Source organism: Bombyx mandarina, chromosome 16, assembly GCF_030267445.1.
Source record: "Bombyx mandarina strain Sakado chromosome 16, ASM3026744v2".
Classification (NCBI taxonomy): Eukaryota; Metazoa; Arthropoda; class Insecta; order Lepidoptera; family Bombycidae; genus Bombyx; species Bombyx mandarina.
In genome coordinates this window covers 5,594,668-5,614,144 of record NC_143222.1, presented here as the reverse complement: position 1 = coordinate 5,614,144, position 19,477 = coordinate 5,594,668, and the positions used below count along the sequence as shown (strand labels likewise).

At 39.0% G+C, this 19,477-nt stretch overlaps 2 long non-coding RNA genes across 2 annotated transcripts in view; one reads left to right on the top strand and one right to left on the bottom strand.

Moving 5' to 3' along the window:
* Positions 1-19,477, top strand: part of LOC149501264 (uncharacterized) — a 344,283-nt gene that overhangs the window by 72,051 nt on the left and 252,755 nt on the right. The gene's annotated exons all lie outside the window — the stretch shown is intronic.
* LOC149501270 (uncharacterized) lies at positions 6,544-17,681 on the bottom strand. Its single transcript, XR_016324331.1, has 2 exons — positions 17,438-17,681; positions 6,544-6,685 (listed from the first exon to the last, which is right to left on the bottom strand). It is a non-coding gene; the product is annotated as an uncharacterized LOC149501270 (long non-coding RNA).

The window sequence follows — 19,477 nt, the reverse complement described above, 5'->3', positions numbered from 1 at the left end:
GAATTTACAATCATCATGTCTCAATATCTACGTCGTACGTCCGGTGATCGCTCAGAATCCTTATTCTCCCTCCTTAGGGTTGCGAGATCATATTAATTAATACATGAAACCATGAAATCTTTTACATACAACTGTGCGTTCCTAATTCAATTCAAGTACCGGGCTACGACTGTGAATTGAACCCGGACCCCTATAGTATTAGAGTATAGTATTCAAGCTCACTACGTACTAGACAAAATAACTCATTATGTATGTTTAAATAGATGTAGCAATATAAAACTAGACGTTCTCCATCAAATAGATTAAATCTCTCATTCCCGTACAGCTTTGGTTTAAGGTATTATGATATATATGTGTTTAATAAAAAAAAATGCATATTTTTCTAATGAAAGATTGCTTGAGACTCCACAAATGTTTAGCTAGTTTTCAATTACCGTGGTTACATTATTGAGCGTATCAATAACCTAGTTTAATATTAGTAATATTTGCCTAAAGCACTTTTCAGTGGTGGTGTTTCTATCGAGCAAGCGGCTTGGCTGTGCCCCTGGCATTATCCATGGACGATGGTAACGATAAACCATCGGGTGGACCGTTGCTTTATCTATTACGGCCCTGAAAAAGGTGAGTTGACGGCCAGTCTATGAATCCGACGAGGCCACAGGCCGATGTTTTACGTACCTCAAGCACCGGTCACTGTACTCGCCGAACCCGTCGCTTGCGACGAAGGGCTTGACGACTAAATTAACCCATAGACCCAGCCCACTGAGTTTTTCGCCGGATCTTCTTAGTGGGTCGCGTTTCTGATCTTTCGGTTTCCGGTGGTAGATTCTGCGAAGCATTGCTCTTGCTAGGGCCAGTGTTAGCAATACTCCCCGGCTTGAGGCCCGTGAGCTCACCTACACGTCAAGGCGAAGCTGAAATAGCCTCTTAAGGTTATCAGCAAAGGTAGGAGAAAAAAAAAGCCCAATGTCTCAGCTGTATTGGAATTACGGCTACCTATCTACGAACAAGAACGCATTCATGACACATCATTTTTCTTGCAAATTAACGTATATCTCAAAATCGTATAACCTCAAAATTTGCATGACGTCCAGACACATAAAAAATAATATGTTGACTCGGTTTTGAATGAAAATCTAAGACTAATTAATATCATCATAGAATTCTCTTCGGTTTTCACGACTCGTAGATAAATTAAATCAACTTTTACGGTTCAATCTAGCGTTTTTTACGCCGACGAATAATACTTTAGTCGTTCGTGACCACGAAAATTTTAATGTATTCGAAACGTCATAATGTGACCCTTGCAGGCCGACCTGTCCTGCCGAAACTGGAGTAGCCTTCGGGCCACAAGTAATCCTTCCACCCTATAAAACTATAATTGTATTCTATAATCTTGTCTTAATTTACGTACTGCTTTTATTAGTAACTAGTGACCCGCCCTCGCTTCGCTTCGGAAACTGTATTTTATTATTGATTTCTCCACTATTTAATGGATGTTATTATACATATAAACCTTCCTCTTCAATCACTCTATCTATTAAAAAAAACGCATCAAAATCCGTTGCGTAGTTTTAAAGATTTAAGCATATATAGGGATATAGGGACAGAGAAAGCGACTTTGTTTTTTATACTATGTAGTGATGTATTAGCAACTAGTTTTCTAAATATAAAAAAAAATCTGTTGAAAAATAATGCAGGCTCATATTAAACAACCTATAATAATATAACCTAATAATGCAATAATTGTTTATTTACTTTTCATTATAGTTGATAGGCATTAAAGCGTACATAGTTGTTTGAGTTGGGTCGCTATCTTTCTTGATCGAGATTTTGAAATTAAAAAAAAAAACTGATTAGTATTTAGTTCGGTGTTGTTGTGCTGCGTTTTTAATCTAAAATATTATTAGGTGGCTGTTTGCGAGTGGATATCTTACCTTGAGCTTAAAACCAATTGAACACGAGCTCTGAACGTGCAAGAGGCATTTTGTGAACATTGTCATAAAGAGTGTGAAGTGAAATTAATTATTTAGAGGAAAGCAAAAACAACAATTTCTAAAAAATACTAACTAAAAAGCATAAAAATGAGTTCTATTGCCTATCTGACATATTTAACTTTTAGTAAAACCAATGGGGACGGAGACGTTTAAAAAAATAGTATCCTATGTTTTTTATTGGTGGTAGGACCTCTTGTGAGTCCGCGCGGGTAGGTACCACCACCCTGCCTATTTCCGCCGTGAAGCAGTAATGCGTTTCGGTTTGAAGGGTGGAGCAGCCGTTGTAACTATACTGAGATCTTAGAACTCATATCTCAAGGTGGGTGGCGCATTTACGTTGTAGATGTCTATGGGCTCCAGTAACCACTTAACACCAGGTGGGCTGTGAGCTCGTCCACTCATCGTAGCAATGAAAAAAAATATAGAAAAAGAAATGTTACTTCTACAATTGAAAAGAATCTAGCGACAGCTCATGTGATGAAATCTTTCAAAAGATTACCCTCTTTTAAAAAATATCTAAAGATCTATCTGAAGACACTAGGCTACAAAACTGGTCAGCGCATTCCATATTTATCTTCGATTTGTTTTTTATGATGATAATGTGTCTATGAAAACACTATCGGTGTTGGTGAATCTACTTTTGAGATAAGTAAGATTGCGAATAGGTTTTTATTTATTTATTGCGTAGATGGATGAACTAGCTGACGGGCCATCTAGTCTGAAGTGATTCCAAGAGCCCATAGGCATCAAAACGTGAACATCACCACTTACAGTGAGTCGAAATCTCAGTTAAATTGTATGTCGGCCAGTTACAGACATGAGTGATGTGAGTGTAACTTCAATTTGACTTTCAATAAATTTAAATTAGCCTCTGATAGACCGGATATGTGCAACTAGAGTAAAGCCGGCGCCGCGTTGTTCTTTTTAAAGTATTTATAAAGAATAAACTCATCGATCATACTAGAAAAAGGCTGAATGAATCATACTAGAAAAAGGCTGAAGCTTATTTTTTAGAAGCAGGGCGAACCAGACGATTCAAAGATTTTTAGAGCGGTAATGAAGCTTCCTATTTTAATTAGAATTGGGTAGGACATGTGCAGTAATAAATAGAGTTTTGTAAAATGTACATTTTGTTTATTAAAATAATAAAATAAAGAAGTATCCGCAAGAAACACAATAATAATGGTATATATAATATGTACCTGTATAGATGTACCTAGTCAGGTCATAAATTCTGTCACATGTTTAATGTAAAATAATTGAAACAAGTTTATTCATTATGTAACCATTCATATACCAAAATGAACTTAACAAAACATAGATTCTTATGACACTAAAGTTTATTCAAAATGACCTCCGTGATTTTGAATACAGGCCTTCAATCTGCGCGGCCAGTCGTCTATCGCAGCACGAACGAGGTCCATGTCAATATCGGCGGCTGCTTTAATCAAGGATGTCTTGAGTGACTCCAAATTGGGATGAGGCTTTGAGCACGCCTTTTCCTCCAAGTGTTGCCATATCTTGTAATCTAACGGATTCAAATCTGGACTGGAGGAGGGCCAGTCTTCGTGCCGGATGAAGTCGATTTCACGCGCCGCCAGCGAGTCTTGTGTGCTCTTCGCTCTATGAGCTGGCGCCGAATCTTGTTGGAATACCCAGTGCCTGTTATTGAACATGGTATGAGAAACAGGTTCCACAAGGTTCGTCAGGACTGTATTTTGATACACAACTGCATTAGTTTTTACACCTTTCTCACAAAAATGTACCTCTGTTAAGCCCCAATAAGAAACTCCCAACCATACCATGAGCGAGGATGGAAAATGACCTCGTTGGACACGCGGAATACGGTTGCTCGCTTCTTTACTACTGTGTGCGTACACCATATCATTTGCTCTTTTCTACGGTAAAAATTTATTCATCCAAAAAAAGAATTTCCCGATATTTTTTTCCCGCGTACCGCTTCTACAAAGCGCGGCATCTCTTCAGTCTCAGGTCCATTAGACGAGCATTCAAAGGATGTCCTGTTTTTCTTCGATATGCCCGAAGCCCTAAGTCTTCATTTAACACCCTTTTCACCGTGGTTCTGCTTAACCCCTTCTGAAGGGCCAACAGTTTCTGCTTACGTTTGGGATTTCTTTGAATTCGCGCCTTCACAGCTTTTATCACTGCTGGAGTCCTAATAGACCGAGGGCGGCCACTTCTTGACCTGTCATCTACACTAGAGTCTTCATTGTATCGTTTGATGGTACGATAAACGAATCTTTTGGTTATATTCAAATTTTTCAGTATGTTAAAAATTTGAATTGGCGCGTAATCGCAACGATGCAACGCAATAACTGCAACACGGTCTTCTTTAAGCGTCCACTCCATATTTAAAAATGAGTAAAATTCTAAAAGTATACATTTTTATTTTCATGAACAATTCGAAATTCGAATTCAAAAAACTTTTTAGCATTCTAAAAGAAAAGTTTTTACTGTGTGACAATACTTATGACCTGACTAGTTATATTAAGGTATCATCTTAATCTAAAAACTAAGGTAACGTAGTCGAAACAATTTATTTGATTTCTGCCGTTGCTGTTGTTGTAATTTATATTGAATCTGTTGTAATTTATTTCAGGCAACAAATCAGATGTTAATGATAACAAGTCAAAAATAAATTGCTCAGATAGTGATGTGCAGTGTTACGCTATATGTGTATATGAGAGATGCCTGAATTTCGGTAACGCTATTTTCAAAATAAGCTTACATACTATATAATATACAAGTTTCGGAAAACAAGATTTGGACCCCCATGATTTGTAAGCGGTGTAAAATATCCCTTCGTAACACGACGAAGCTTTCCAAAACTTGCATATGACCCATTATGACATACGCGAGTGTGGTATTTGCTTTCACGGCTTGCACCCACATAGAAACCCTCCAAGTCCTCCAATCCCGTATTTGTAAGTTAGCCGTTGGGGCACCGCACCTCAAGTACCGCTCATCGTCCTCGTCGAACCCATCGCTTGCGACGAAGGGCTCGACGAGTAAATTAACCCATAGACACAGTCCACTTAGTTTCTCGCCGGATCTTCTAAGTGGGTCGCGTTTCCGACCTGGTGGTAGATTCGGCGAAGCAGCACTGCTCTTGCTACCACTGTTAGCAACACTCTCGGTTTGAGCCCCGTGAGCTCACCTACACGTCAAGGAGAAGCTGAAATAGACTCTCAAAGATATCAGGATAGGTAGGGAAAAAAGAAGCACCGTGGTTCGTAAGAAACGTTGTCCTACACGACGTTCGTTGGCCTTGAATACATCAGAAATATCATTCAATTCCCACCCATCCTGGCCGAGACCGCGCTTACCCACCTGCTCTTGTGAAACTGGAAAGGCCTCCGGGCCACCATTAATACTACTTTATTAAAAAAAGGTAAAGAAAAATTTGGGCCGTCCATGTAGTTTGTAAACCGATTTCAAAGAAAGGACTAAGTTATCAATTCGACTGATTTTTTAAATGTGTTTTACCCCTGAAACTTTTTTTAAGGAAAAGTGGATTTGATGATCCTATTATATTTGAAAAGGTAGTGGCTTTCACATTGTCCTACTTAAATTTTGTCAAGACCTGACCAGTACTTTTTGAGATATGAGCATCTTCTTGTGTTTCATGTTCTTATGGTTCAAAAAACTCGATTTTCTTTTTGTTAATATTTTGTATTTTTAGATATTTAAATTGCTTGGGTCATTTAAAGTTCGATCACGGATCAGGCTGTGCCCGGCAGGCATGGTGTTGAGTAGCCTTCTCGACGAGCGAGAATGGCGAGATGGTGGACTCGCAGACGGAGGCGGCGGAACGAGAGAGGGAGAGCTCTTCCTTTTCCGCACCGATCCGTCGCCGTTGAGCCTATTGAGGGAATACGCCCGTACGTCCCGGCCTCTGTAGGTAGCGGCCTCCCCCCGGTGAAGGTCAAGGGGCGACCTGAGGGGGTAGAGGCCGCGCGGCGCGCTACCATCACTCTAGCGCGTTGCCGAGGAGATACGAAAGAGCGACCGGTTGGCGGTGTATCGCGTCCCGACCCGAAAAAAAGGCGTTGAGTAGCCTTGTTTGAAATTCCATAATCAGCGACCCTTTAAGATCTTATTCAAGTTTATGAAACATACACATACTAAATAAGAACACGCCAATTTTATTCAATATTTTTTTTGGGTCCCATCGATAGTCAATTCCAAACTCCGTTGTTCACTAGTTCCTCGAAATTCCTGGATAAATGAAACAAAAATAAGCAAAATATTTAAGAGTGTACTTAGATAAGTTGTATTGAATTGTGTTATGTGCCTCACGAGCAATCGCCACTCCTCCCGGTTTGTGGTGAGCCTGGTACACTCATGCAAACAGCCGCACATTGCCAACTTGACCTGGTCGGTCCATCGCGTGGTCAACCTTCCACGAAGAATGACGACCACGACCGCTCTGACTAGAATGATACGACAAAGAAGAAGTATTGAATTATGAAGCTAGCATTAACCTTGTAAAGGAAACTATAAACATAGATGTTAGTCTTATAAGATTTTTTTTTTTTTTTTTATGATTGAGAGTTTACTGGTGGCCCGAAGGCCTTTCCAGTTTCACCAGGACAGGTGGGCGAGCAAAGGCTCAGCCAAGAGGGGTGGGATTTGCTAACAACTGCCCGAGCGCCTCCGAAGGAGACCTAACAACTCAAGAGCAATTGTTTCGCGAATGAATCTACTACCGGATCGGAATCGCGACCCGCTGAGAAGATCCGGCGAGAAACTCAGCGGGCTGATGCATGGGTTAGGTTGCACGTCGACCTCTTTGTCGAGTTCGACGAGTACGGTTACCGGGGTCCCTAAGCCTGCCCCTAGTATTAGAGCTGAAGGCATCTAATGCAAAGGTTATTGGATCTGATGGATCCGTAAGGACGTGTCTAGGGCGTCGACGGTGACTGGCTCCTGCATGATCAGGATTCGGGGAGTAGTCAGCGGCGGCAACGATAAGGCGATTATCATGACGCATAGCCTTATCGAAGTATCGTTCCGACGCTGACTTCATGTATTTCCGAATTGATTCGAGGCCCAGGTCGTCGTGTAGGTCAACGTTCCTCACGAACCACGGAGCCCCGACAGCTAACCTGCAAAAGCGGGATGGTAAGGATTGGAGGGTGTCTATGTGTGTGCGGGCCGCGTGAGCGAACACCACACTCGCGTAAGTCATGACGGGCCTTATGCAAGTTTTGTAAAGTGTCACCTTGTTCCGAAGGGACATTTTACTCCGCTTACAGATCATGGGGTAGAGTCTACCGAGAATAAACGCGGCACGGTCACGGACTGATTTTATATGCGGGCGGAATGTCATCGATGCATCCAGGGTAACGCCCAGGTAGTCTTATAAGACTTGGCGAATGCTTCTAACGGCTCAGCGAACCAATGCGCTGGTCTCAAATAAGAGATCTAGGTCAAGGTTCGAGATTGGACTATTATTTTTCACATCAGATAGTTAAACAAGCTCACAGCCCACCTGGGGTGTAGTGTTTACTTGATTGATATCACAATGTCACTGCAGCCGCCCAAGTTGGCAGACGAGATTGAAGCCTTAATTGTATTGTAAAAATGTAGGTACAACGTACACATGTATAGTCCTTTATAGGTAAGAGTCAATAAAGTTTTAAGAGTAATTATTTTACATTTAAAAAAAAAACATGTGGTCCGACCTTTTAAATTTTCCGTTTTCCATTCCGACTGTGAACGCATAAAGATGAGCCGCACCATAATCTTTATTGTATCTTTATCGATAAAATTAATGTGTCATCTGTTCACGTAAGACGATTTAATTTTGATTCGAATATAGATACAGGGTGTGGATTTCTTTGATTCTTGCAGGTGTATTAATACTCAAAGGTAAGTAGGTTGGTACTGTTATCATGTCTATTTCGGTCATAAACGATTCATACGTTCGAATTTGAACTATAGAATCTATAACAAAATTCATACATTATAATTGAATAGATGAAGACCGAGCTTTGCTCGGTTTTTTTAGATAAGGCCATCTTGTTGTGTCTTTAAAGCTGTTAGTTGCCCTTAATTAAGAAAAAAAAGTATTATTATTCGTCAATAGATGTCGGGAAGAGTTGATTATTGAAAACACGAATAAAACCTCATTTTCTGAAAACTAAATCGTAGCTAGATCGATTTATCGCCCCCGAAATCCCCTGTATACAAAATTTTATGAAAATCGTTGGAGCCGTTTCCGAGATTCAGATTATATATATACAAGAATTGCTCGTTTAAAGGTACCTATAAGATAAGATATTTCAATCTCATATCTCAGGGTGGCGGCATTCAGATTGAGATGTTTATGCACTCCTCATGTAACCGTTTAGCACTAGTAGGTCCCAGAATTTGTTCAACCGTCAATGCAGTAAAAAAATCACATTATAAATGTGTTCTTTCTTATTCTAAATAGGTTTTATTAAACATATGGTAATGGGGTAAATAAAACTAAATGGCGACACAAAATGTAAGTTGTTTTCTTTAGTAAGGAAGGAGTACTAGTGGTCCGGAGGCGTTTCTAGTTTCACCAGGACGGGTGGGCGAGCACCGGCTCAGCCAGGAGAGGTGGGATTTTCTAACAGCTGTTAGAGCCTCTCCGAAGGAGACCAAACGGCTCAAGTGCAGCTGTTTCGCGAATGCATCTAGTACCAGATCGGATTCGCGACCCGCTGAGAAGATCCGGCGAAAAACTCAGCGGGTTGTTGTATGGGTTAGGTTGCACGTCGAACCCTTTGCCGAGTTCGACGAGTATGGCCACCAAGGGCCCTAAGCCTACTCTTTCTGCTTGAGCTGCAAGCGTCTAATAATAATGTTAGTAGATCGGAAGGATCCGCAAGGACATGAAATGTGGGTAGTCTGCACCGAAGTATTTTTACTGGGTTACGTCGGCGACCGAGCGCCTCGTTGATAATAATAAAGTATATACAATACATTTGGCACACAGAGACTTCGTAAATTAACTTGTGTCAATATCACCAAACTAAAATACTTTCATAATAAACAGCTCCCTGTTGCTGTATTTTCGAACATCCTCATTTAATTTAATTTCTATATAATTAAGAGTATCTTTCAATTTTCATTGTGAACACGTTTTATTTAAATTAACGTTTACAGAAATAATTTTTACAGTTCTTGGCCAATGTGCTCATTAAAGGGTCGGTCGGATGATGTATTTTTAAGTTTACATTCATTTCTCGTTTTCAAGGTATTCCGTGCAATTTTTGTGGATGTAGTAAAAGACATAAAGTTAAAATTGGATCAGATTTATTGACTATATGTATTATTATTGACTGTATATACAAGTCATGAAAGTCAGTAATGCTGATGTGGTAAAATGCGAATCGAATATATTTTGGATTCTATAGTTGGATCTCATTACAAAAGAAACGTACACTAAATAATATTGAAAAAATATTATTTGGAAAAACGGCAGAGATAAAATCGAAAATGTGTTATTTTTTTCTAACCGCACGGGTAGTTACCATAAGTCCGTACGGGTAGGTACCACCATCCCGCCTATTTTCTGCCGTGAAGCAGTAATGTGTTTCGGTTTGAAGGGTGGGGCAGCCGTTGTAACTAACTATACTGAGACCTTAGAACTCATATCTCAAGATGGGTGGTGGCGTTTACGTTGTAGATGTCTATGGGCTCCAGTAACCACTTAACACCAGGTGGGCTTTGAGCTCGTCCACCCACCTAAGCAATAAAAAAAAAACTTATGCTGATAGCTTTGAGAGGGTATTTTAGCTTTACCCTAGCGTGTAGGTGAGCTCCCGGGGCTCAAACCGGAAGTGTTCCTAACACTGGCCTTAGCAAGAGCAGTGCTGCTTCGCCGAATCTACCACCGGGTCAGGAACGCAACCTACTGAGAAGATACGGTAAGAAACTCAGTGGGCTGTGCTTATGGGTTATTTAATTTACTCATGGAGTCCTTCGTCGCAAGCGACGGGTTCGGCGAGGGCAGTGACCGGTGCTTGAGGTACCTAAAAGCACCGTTAATGGATCGAGAGGATTCGTAATGACGTGCCAAAAATGGGATAAATCTTTTATATGCAGTACGAAATAACAGATAGTTGTAAAGCCATACATAGATATGTGGCGGGTAGCCATCATACAACGCAAGATAATTGACAGATGCCTGAATCTCGCTTACGACATTTTCAAGATAAAGCGCATATATACAAGTTCCGAACAACAACATTTGGACCGTCAGTCTACCGAGCAATATCACCCGCTCGGTGGAAGATTTTCCCTTTCGTCGTAAACTCCCCAAACTGGTGACCTGCGACGAGATGTGAACACGCAACCTTCTGATTCTTCTTCAGTGCATCAAGAACTTCGGCTACCACAATCCCCGCATTCTCGCAGATAAAAGCACGTCATTGACAGTCGTCCCACAGCAAGCCAGCATCGCAGCCTCAACAGGACCATCGCAGCCGACTCACCGCGCTTCCTGGTCCTACGGCACGCAACTTCACTGCCTCATCACGCCGCTACAGTTCATCGCAGCCCACGACCGGATCATCAACGCTTGGGGTCACACATCTCCGGCGTGGCAGCTCTGCATCACATGAACTACGCACGACACGCACGCAACATTTAAGCTCAGTTTCGACTCACTGCAAACTTCGAGCAGCACTGGCGACACGCACGCAGCATTAAAGCTCAGCCTCGACTCACCGCAGGCTTCGAGCAGCACTGGCCCTTGCAAGCTAATCTCAGCACGGACAACGCTAACTAAAAATGACACGACCTCCAGTCTCGGAGGGGAGTGATGTGGCGGGTAGCCATCATACAACGCAAGATAATTGACAGATGCCTGAATCTCGCTTACGACATTTTCAAGATAAAGCGCATATATACAAGTTCCGAACAACAACATTTGGACCGTCAGTCTACCGAGCAATATCACCCGCTCGGTGGAAGATTTTCCCTTTCGTCGTAAACTCCCCAAAGATACAACAAAACTAATTCATGCCTTAAGATTATCGTATTATGAACCACAAAAATTGCTGTAGCTGCACCTGCGCTCTCTGCAATCCAAAACAATATTAAATGTAAGTAAATCTTAAAGTCGGTTAATTATCAGTTTGCTGTATCGAAGGCTGCTTGCCACAATTAAGTCGAGACAAATTTAATTTTGGTACCTAAAGTTAATTTGCCTTATGGCTAAGCGTTATTACGGGTCTTTTTTCTCAGTGGGTCGCGTTTCCGATCCGGTGGTAGATTCTGCGAAGCACTGCTCTTGCTAGGGTCAGTGTTAGCATCACTCCAGTTTGAGCCCCGTTAGCTCACCTACTAGCTAAGGTTACGCTGAAATAGCATCTCAAGGCCATCAGCTTAGGTAGAAAAAAAAACGGGTCTGGAATTTTTTTATTTCAATTCTATTAATTTTCATCTCAATTTTTTTCTTGCACTAGATGGCTAGACTACATCACGGCTTACCTGGTATTACTTTACGAGTTCATATTTGTAGATATTTTGATATCTCGTTTTCGCAAATATGTGAAAACCGTTACACATTTTGAAATATGGATTCTAAGTATCGATTGGATTGTGTAAACCCTTTAAACCAAAACTCATTAATGCTTTCTGGAAGAAATAGGGAAAAAAGCATTTTAAATTAATACTTTTTCGGTCATCCACTTTGGTCACACACCAAAGTCATCCACTTTGTATCTCTCAACTAGTGTTAAATAGTATTATATGCTTATCGAACACACAACAACACAGATAGTGTTGTTCTGTGTCAAAAATCTCAAGTCTACTAATGGCTGTTTTCTGTTTAAAATATTACATAATCTGTGGATATTTCGCGGCATATATAGTTAAAACGGTGTTAATAAGTCTTGTCAGTTTGCACGCCTAATCTTGTGGACGCTGAAATATACCTACTGGGTGATGAATGTGTGTGGCGTTTGTGTAATGTATTCAGCTGAAATCGCTACTACTAAGTGGTATATAGCAGTAACGTAATTAATCCCATTCTCACGGATCGTTTGGAACCTCTGGGTCTGTGGAGGGATTTCGGTTCCCTCTGTATTTTGTACCGTATGTTCCATGGGGAGTGCTCTGACGAATTATTCGAGATGATACCATCATCTCGTTTTTACCATCGCACCGCCCGCCACCGGAGTAGAGTTCATCCGTACTACTTGGAGCCACTGCGGTCATCCACAGTGCGTTTCTAGAGGTCTTTTATGCCACGTACCATTCGGCTATGGAATGAGCTTACCTCCACAGTGTTTCCCGAGCGCTATTACATGTCCTTCTTCAAACGAGGCTTGTGAAGAGTATTAAGCGGTAGGCAGTGGCTTGGCTCTGCCCCTGGCATTGCTGAAATCCATGGGCGACGGTAACCACTCACCATCAGGTGGGCGGGCCGTATGCTCGTCTGCCTGCTCGGGCAATAAAAAAATAAAAAAAATAAAACTATAAATAAATAAATATAGGGCAGATTAAATTACCATAAAATTTTAAATTTATTCAATTCCTTGTAATTAAAAAAGTAAAAGAACTATTGCTCCGTTTACTAGTAAAACAATATCATACACTATCTCGATTTTATCCAATTCGAATTCCATCGCCGAGTTATTCAGTCAATGCGATTTTATTTGTATTTAAAAAGGGCAATGTTTTGTGCGCATATCGATTTTATAGCTTAAACGAGGTTATCAAGTATACAGCCATCGAACGTGACCTTCCAGTGCATTTTCTAGCTGCATATCTCGTGCTTCCGTTTATGCGCGACATATCCACCGTTTTTTTTTTTTAAATCTTATTCGCGATTTTATTCGCTCGGAATGTAATGAATGTGATATTCATGAAACGATTTTCGAAAGGCATTTTTATTTATTTTGCGCTTTGTATTGTTGACCTTTGCCGTCAAAACGATTGAACTTAATAATTTGTGGTTATAATTTTGAATACAATACTGTACTGCTGAGAATAAGATATCCAATTTAAAAATTGCCTATTTTCAAGCTTTTAAGCATATTGCGAGGCGTTTATTGTGTGTTATTTATTTTCTACTATGACGTGGTTTATATTTGTATGAATTTTAATTTCTCTTTGCAATCTTATTATACTCGAACTGAAGGTTTAACTTGTGAAATGTAAGAGTGTAACTCAATGACACGATTTAATCACAATATAATCCTGTTAAATGAGTCGTTTCTTTCTCATGTTTATCTTAATGGTCAATCAACATTGACTCTGCTTTTCAAAATAAATTTATATAAGCATGAACTGATTTTCTGAGAGACAACGTTCGTTGAAATTATGGAAAATTACTGAGAAAGTAGTTCTTCTAGTAGTAGTTATATCATGGAAAATACGATTTTACCACCACCATTGAAAGATTGACTTTATGCCAATAACAATATAAGTTTTATATATGATTTCGGTGATGACCTAATAGATATAATAGAAAACTGTATTCGTAGATATGACTGTGTGTTGTTTAATCCATGTGGCAGGTATTACTTTTCCCTTCTTCTTCTTTCTTTCAAGATAGGCCAACTGTACCACTAAGCTTTTACGAACGAAGAAAGCATAAAAATAAGGTTTAATTAGTTTAATCAACGCGAAGAAAGAAAGAGTGGTAGTCCTATCTTTTGCATTAATAATCGACTTCCAGTACGATCGAAAGAGAGCCCCTACACTCTATTCCAATTACGAAGTCCCATTTGACAGATGTTATTATTTGTGTTATTGTGTGTGTGAATTAATTGTATAATAATTTAGATTGATTGTGTATTTTTCAATGATGATTTACGACCATGAACAAAAATGTTTATTATTTCAAATTATGCGAACCGTGAAGAGTTACGTTCTAAGAAGTGTCAAAAGGGACTTCGTTATTGCAATAGAGTATAAATGAAGTAATAATAATAATAAATATCTATACCTATATATATAGAAACGAAATGCTGTTCGTTAGTCTCGCTAAAACTCGAGAACGGCTGGACCGATTTGGCTAATTTTGGTCTTGAATCTTGAATTTGTGGAAGTCCAGAGAAGGTTTAAAAGGTAGATAAATATGAAAATGCTCGGAATTAAATAAAAATTAGAATTTTGTTTTTCCTTTGATTTGTACCCTGTCGGACGGATTCCTTTTGTTTGTTTTAAGTTTATTTTATACAAAAATTTAGGTCTTTTATTTATCGATTGAGGCACTACAAAGTCTCCCTGGTCAACTAGTAAAGTATAAAATAAAGTATAGTAAGGCACGAAGGCTTGACTTAAAGATAGGTATAGGAACTGCTCTACTAAGTTTTATTCCGACAAGGAAGAAAAGGTGTCGCCAGCATTTCAACGAACTGAATTCCATCGAATATCGGTAAATGTCAGGGATAAGTTAAAATACATACCAAAACAAACGCCTCTTGTGTGTTAGACATGGAGTTCGTGATTTGTATCTAGTCGGTAATCATAAGGCTTGGTCACAATACATATTTCAAATCAATTAGAAGTATGTAAACAAAATACAAGCTATCTCATTCGTAAGTTACTAAATACGTTGAATGAGAATGAGATATCTGTAATGTTATCTAGCGTGCATGAAAAAAAATCTAACTGGATTTTAATAAAAAGATAATTTTTACTTTCTCGACTTACCACTACTGCTACCTAATAATATGTACGTAGCAGTAATATTGATTTGTGATTATTTATACTTGGGTACTTATTTGGGGTCGCTTTGGCCTCTGACCCTACTTCGCTTTTAGTTACTATCTCGTATGCTAGTAGCTAGAGCTCCGGCCTGAAAGATGAGATAGCCAAAGTAAGTAAATTAAATTATATATTCACATATATGTAACTTCTGCTGACATTATTATTTTGGCCAAAATTACACGTGACTTAATTATCAGTTACTGGTAACTATTCAGTTAAATAGAATAATTGCTTAAATTTGAGTTGAAATGATTTATTTACTTAATTATTGCATAGGTCAGATGGTTTCACAGTACATCTGGTGTTAAGCAGCCAGGGCCTCCGACATATCTGGATACGATCGAAGTTTCGATTATATTAGTTGACCGCGGGAACCCCCCTATTCTGACCGGGTTCTGAACCCGGACGGAGATCGGACGTCGGGTGTAAGAGTGCAGGGGAGTTGCCTTCTAAGCCGCATCGTATGCTAGCTTAGCGGAAAAATAGTCAGAAAAGTGGTACCTTGCAACATGACGGTACAGTCACAGGATTAAAGATTGTTGTTACGTTAGTTTACAATTATGTAATACTCTATTTTCATTAATATACATAATTTATTTTATTGTATTATCTTAATATGATGATGCTAGGAGTAGTGATGGAAGTGGGCCGGCCACATATGTCGTCTCACTGACAATCAGTGGGGCATAAAAGTACTGGAGTTGAGACCTCGTACATGGGCAGTCAGCCAACGAGGTGGACCGATGACCTAGTCAAAGTGGTTGGTAGGGACTGGATGAGAAAGGCAAGAGACCGAAGAGAATGGGGCGCATTCGAAGAGACCTATACTCAGCATTGGGTGGTCACGGGTTCAAGAAGAGAAGCTACGAGTAGAAGCACTTCTTCTACTTAAATTTAAGGTTTAGTATGTGGTTTGTTGGAAGAAAAAAGAATTTTCAGTCTGTTCACCTTTGCAAATGCTTTATTATTTAAAAATAGATATTTTATATCTTCATATATAACTAGCGACCCGCCCTCGCTTCGCTTCGGAAACATTAAAACACAAGAGAAACCAAAAAAAAAAAATTTTTTTTTAAAAAAAGTAGCCTATGTTCATCAGGGACAATGTCGGCTTCTAATGGGAAAATAATTTTTCAAATCGGTCCAGTAGTTTCGGAGCCTATTCGAAACAAACAAACAAACAAATCTTTCCTCTTTATAATATTAAGTATAATATTAATATAGAAAATGAATTGCTGTTCGTTAGTCTCGCTAAAACTCGAGAACGGCTGGACCGATTTGGCTAATTGTGGTCTTGAATGATTTGTGAAAGTCCAGAGAAGGTTTAAAATAAATATGAAAATGCTCGGAATTTTCCTTTGATGGGTCCTCCGTCGGACGGATTCCTTTTGTTTGTTTTAAGTTTATTTTATACAAAAGTTCAAGTCTTTTATTTCTCGATTGAGGCATTACGAAGTCTGCCGGGTCAGCTAGTTTCCAATAAAAAACAATCGCTAGTATGTCAATTTTGTTTTCAAATTACAATTTCGAGTTTATTCAGAATTGTGTTTGAAATGTAGGAATTTCGACTTTATATATTATGTGTCAATGATTTAGTAATTTTAATGCTTTTTCATTATGCAATTAAATTATAGCGAGTATTTGTTTAACGTTACCGGTATACCACTAAACGTGTGTGTAATATCTTTAATGAGCGTTTAGTATTGCAATTAATGCGAACGATACGGTTACGAAAGCAAAACTAATGTTTGTGTGAAAAATGTGTTGAATGGTTAGGCCCGACTTTGATGTTAGGGCGGCTTGTTCTAATTTGATTTGTAATTTATTTTTCGAAAGGTTACAATATATTACACGATACTCTTTTTTGGAATATCATGTTTTATTTTAAATGTTTAACGACTATGGAATATAAGAAAATCGGCAGACAAATAGACTAGAAAGTTATACTTAACTGTTCTATATTTTACCTATTTTACATAAAGATTTAAGATTGGGGAGTGATCTGAGGAATTGTTTGAGAGGATCCCTTCATCTCCTTTTTAGTATCGCACCTCCCGCCATCGGAGCAGAGTTCATCCATATTATCTGGAAGCGCTACGTTCATCGACAGTGCGTTTCCAGAGGTCTTTTTTGCCACGTACCATCCGGCTTTAGAATGAGCTCCCCTCCACGGTGTTTGCCGAGCGCAAGGTGGCTTGGCTCTGCCCCTGGCATTGCTGAAGTCCATGGGCGACGGTAACCACTCACCATCAGGTGGACCGTGTGCTCGTCTGCTTACAAGAGCTATAAAAAAAAAAAAGATTATCTTTCAATTTCGTATAATCACATTCTAAGATTGTTATAAAATAATGAATGTAAATGTAACGCTCTAGAAAAGTGGTGTTATATTTTGGCTATAATTAAAGCAATGTTTACACTTCAACATAAGGTTGTATGCACACAACTTAACAAACTTAACTAAAACCCGACTCATGCGTCAACATCACTTGAAGTGACAGGTCATATTATTACAGTTAGGTCAGTTTCGAAGCGTGAATGCCTTGCGTTATTCCGAGAAATTTATGTTTATTATATTATGACTAAACATAGAACATTATTCTTGTCAAATATTACAATATTGTAACATTTCGTGAACTTGTAACTAATCATGAGAAAGCCTTGAATGCGTAATGAGAGCGTGCGTTGATTGATATATATTATCTGTCTTTACGTGCAACCTAACCCATGCATCAGCCCGCTGAGTTTCTCGCCGGATCTTCTCAGCGGGTCGCGATTCCGATCCGGTAGTAGATTCATTCGCGAAACAATTGCTCTTGAGTTGTTAGGTCTCCTTCGGAGGCGCTCGGGCAGTTGTTAGCAAATCCCACCCCTCTTGGCTGAGCCTTTGCTCGCCCACCTGTCCTGGTGAAACTGGAAAGGCCTTCGGGCCACCAGTAAACTTTCAATCATAAAAAAAAAAAAAAAAGTCTAGATATAGTAGCTCTTACATATAGGAGGTGACTAGAGAAATTATAGACGATTCTTTTTTAATTAAGGACTGTTTGTTTTTTATGAAATTTTTGTTGACGTTTTTAATAGAAAAACGTATCTAAATATGATTTTTACAAAAAAAATATGTACAGGTGGTTACCATAATTTCTATTGTATAATTAAATTTTGAAAAAAAAAAACACGATTACATTCTACAAAAAAGATTTGGGATCGCCATATTTTAATTTGAGTTTTAACTTGGAATGTAATGTTACTAATTCATTAGGAACGTGTATCTTGTACAATTACATGCTCGGTTAAATTTTAAGCGATTATTTATCTGTGTTAGAGATTTTCATGTGCTTGTCGGCTTTTTGTTATGATACTACTGCTAAGAGGCATTGACTTTTAGGTCCACATTGTCTCACGTAGCGGCAATCTCAGTGGGATATTGAATTAAATAATTGAATTATTTTTATATAAACATTTTCAAGCTAATGTAATCAAACAGAGTAAAAAGAGGGTTCTTTAAATTTGGTAATTTTAATAGAAGTCGAGGAATGGTATGAGATGTTTATTGCATGCAGAACTGCATTATTGGTAACATGCATTATTGGTAACATAACATGGGCGAAATGTCCAATTGTTGATTTTTTTATTGCTTCGATGGGTGGACGAACTCACAGCCCACCTAGTGTTAAGTGGTTACTGGAGCCCATAAACATCTACAACGTAAATGCACCACCCACTGAGGTATAAGTTCTAAGGTCTCAAGTATAGTTACAACGGCTGCCCCACTCTTCAAAGCGAAACGCATTACTGCTTCACGGCAGAAATAGGCAGGGTGGTGGTACCTACCCACCACCAGTAATTACAAAATTATCATTTTGCGGGTTTGATTTTTATTATACGATACTATTCCTTCACCGTGGAAGTCAATCGTGATCATTTGTTGAGTACGTATTTCATTAGAAAAATTGGTACCCGCCTGGGATTCGAACAGCGGTGCATCGCTCAACACGAATGCACCGGACGTCTTATCCTTTAGGCCACGACGACTAGAAAATGATTGATCCAACAAGTGCTTAATAATTATGTCCATCTTGGAGATTGAAATTTCGACTTTACGCTATGAGGTAGATCTTTTTTATTAGGTTAGATGTGCAAACGGCTCACCTGGTGGTGAGTGGTTTCCGTTCCTCATGGACGTCAGCAATACCACAGGCGCAGCCAAACAGTTACTTAAAGATGCTGCCTGCAGATAGCGGGAATCATGTTTGTTTATAAATCCGGTGTTTACATTCGCGGAATTACTGTCTAAGACAGTCTCTACCAGTCGACCAAAGCTAATTTACAGAAAATAATGTTTTGAATGTCATAATGTTTATGTACACCATTAATGACTCAGCAACAGGTAGCAGAGATAATACACATTAATTAGTTATTGATAAGCAACTCAAGCACTCAACAAAATATGTTTATGGGTGTCGGCCACTAGATGGCTTCGCGTCGATTAGTTTCTCATTGCTCTTGTAGATGGCAGTAACGTATTATGTACTTAGCGTATATTTTATTTATAGTGAAGTACTTGTAAATTTTGAGAAACCACAAATTAATAAAATTCAATTATTTTGTCTATAACAAATAAAAACTTGTATGATTTTTTTTCTGTATTTAGTTATACAATAATTAAATGCCTTAACTTTAACAAAATATAAGTTTAGGGACATCCGCTACAAGAAGTCGCTAGCTTCCATACAGAAAAAAATAATGTCTTAATTATCGCA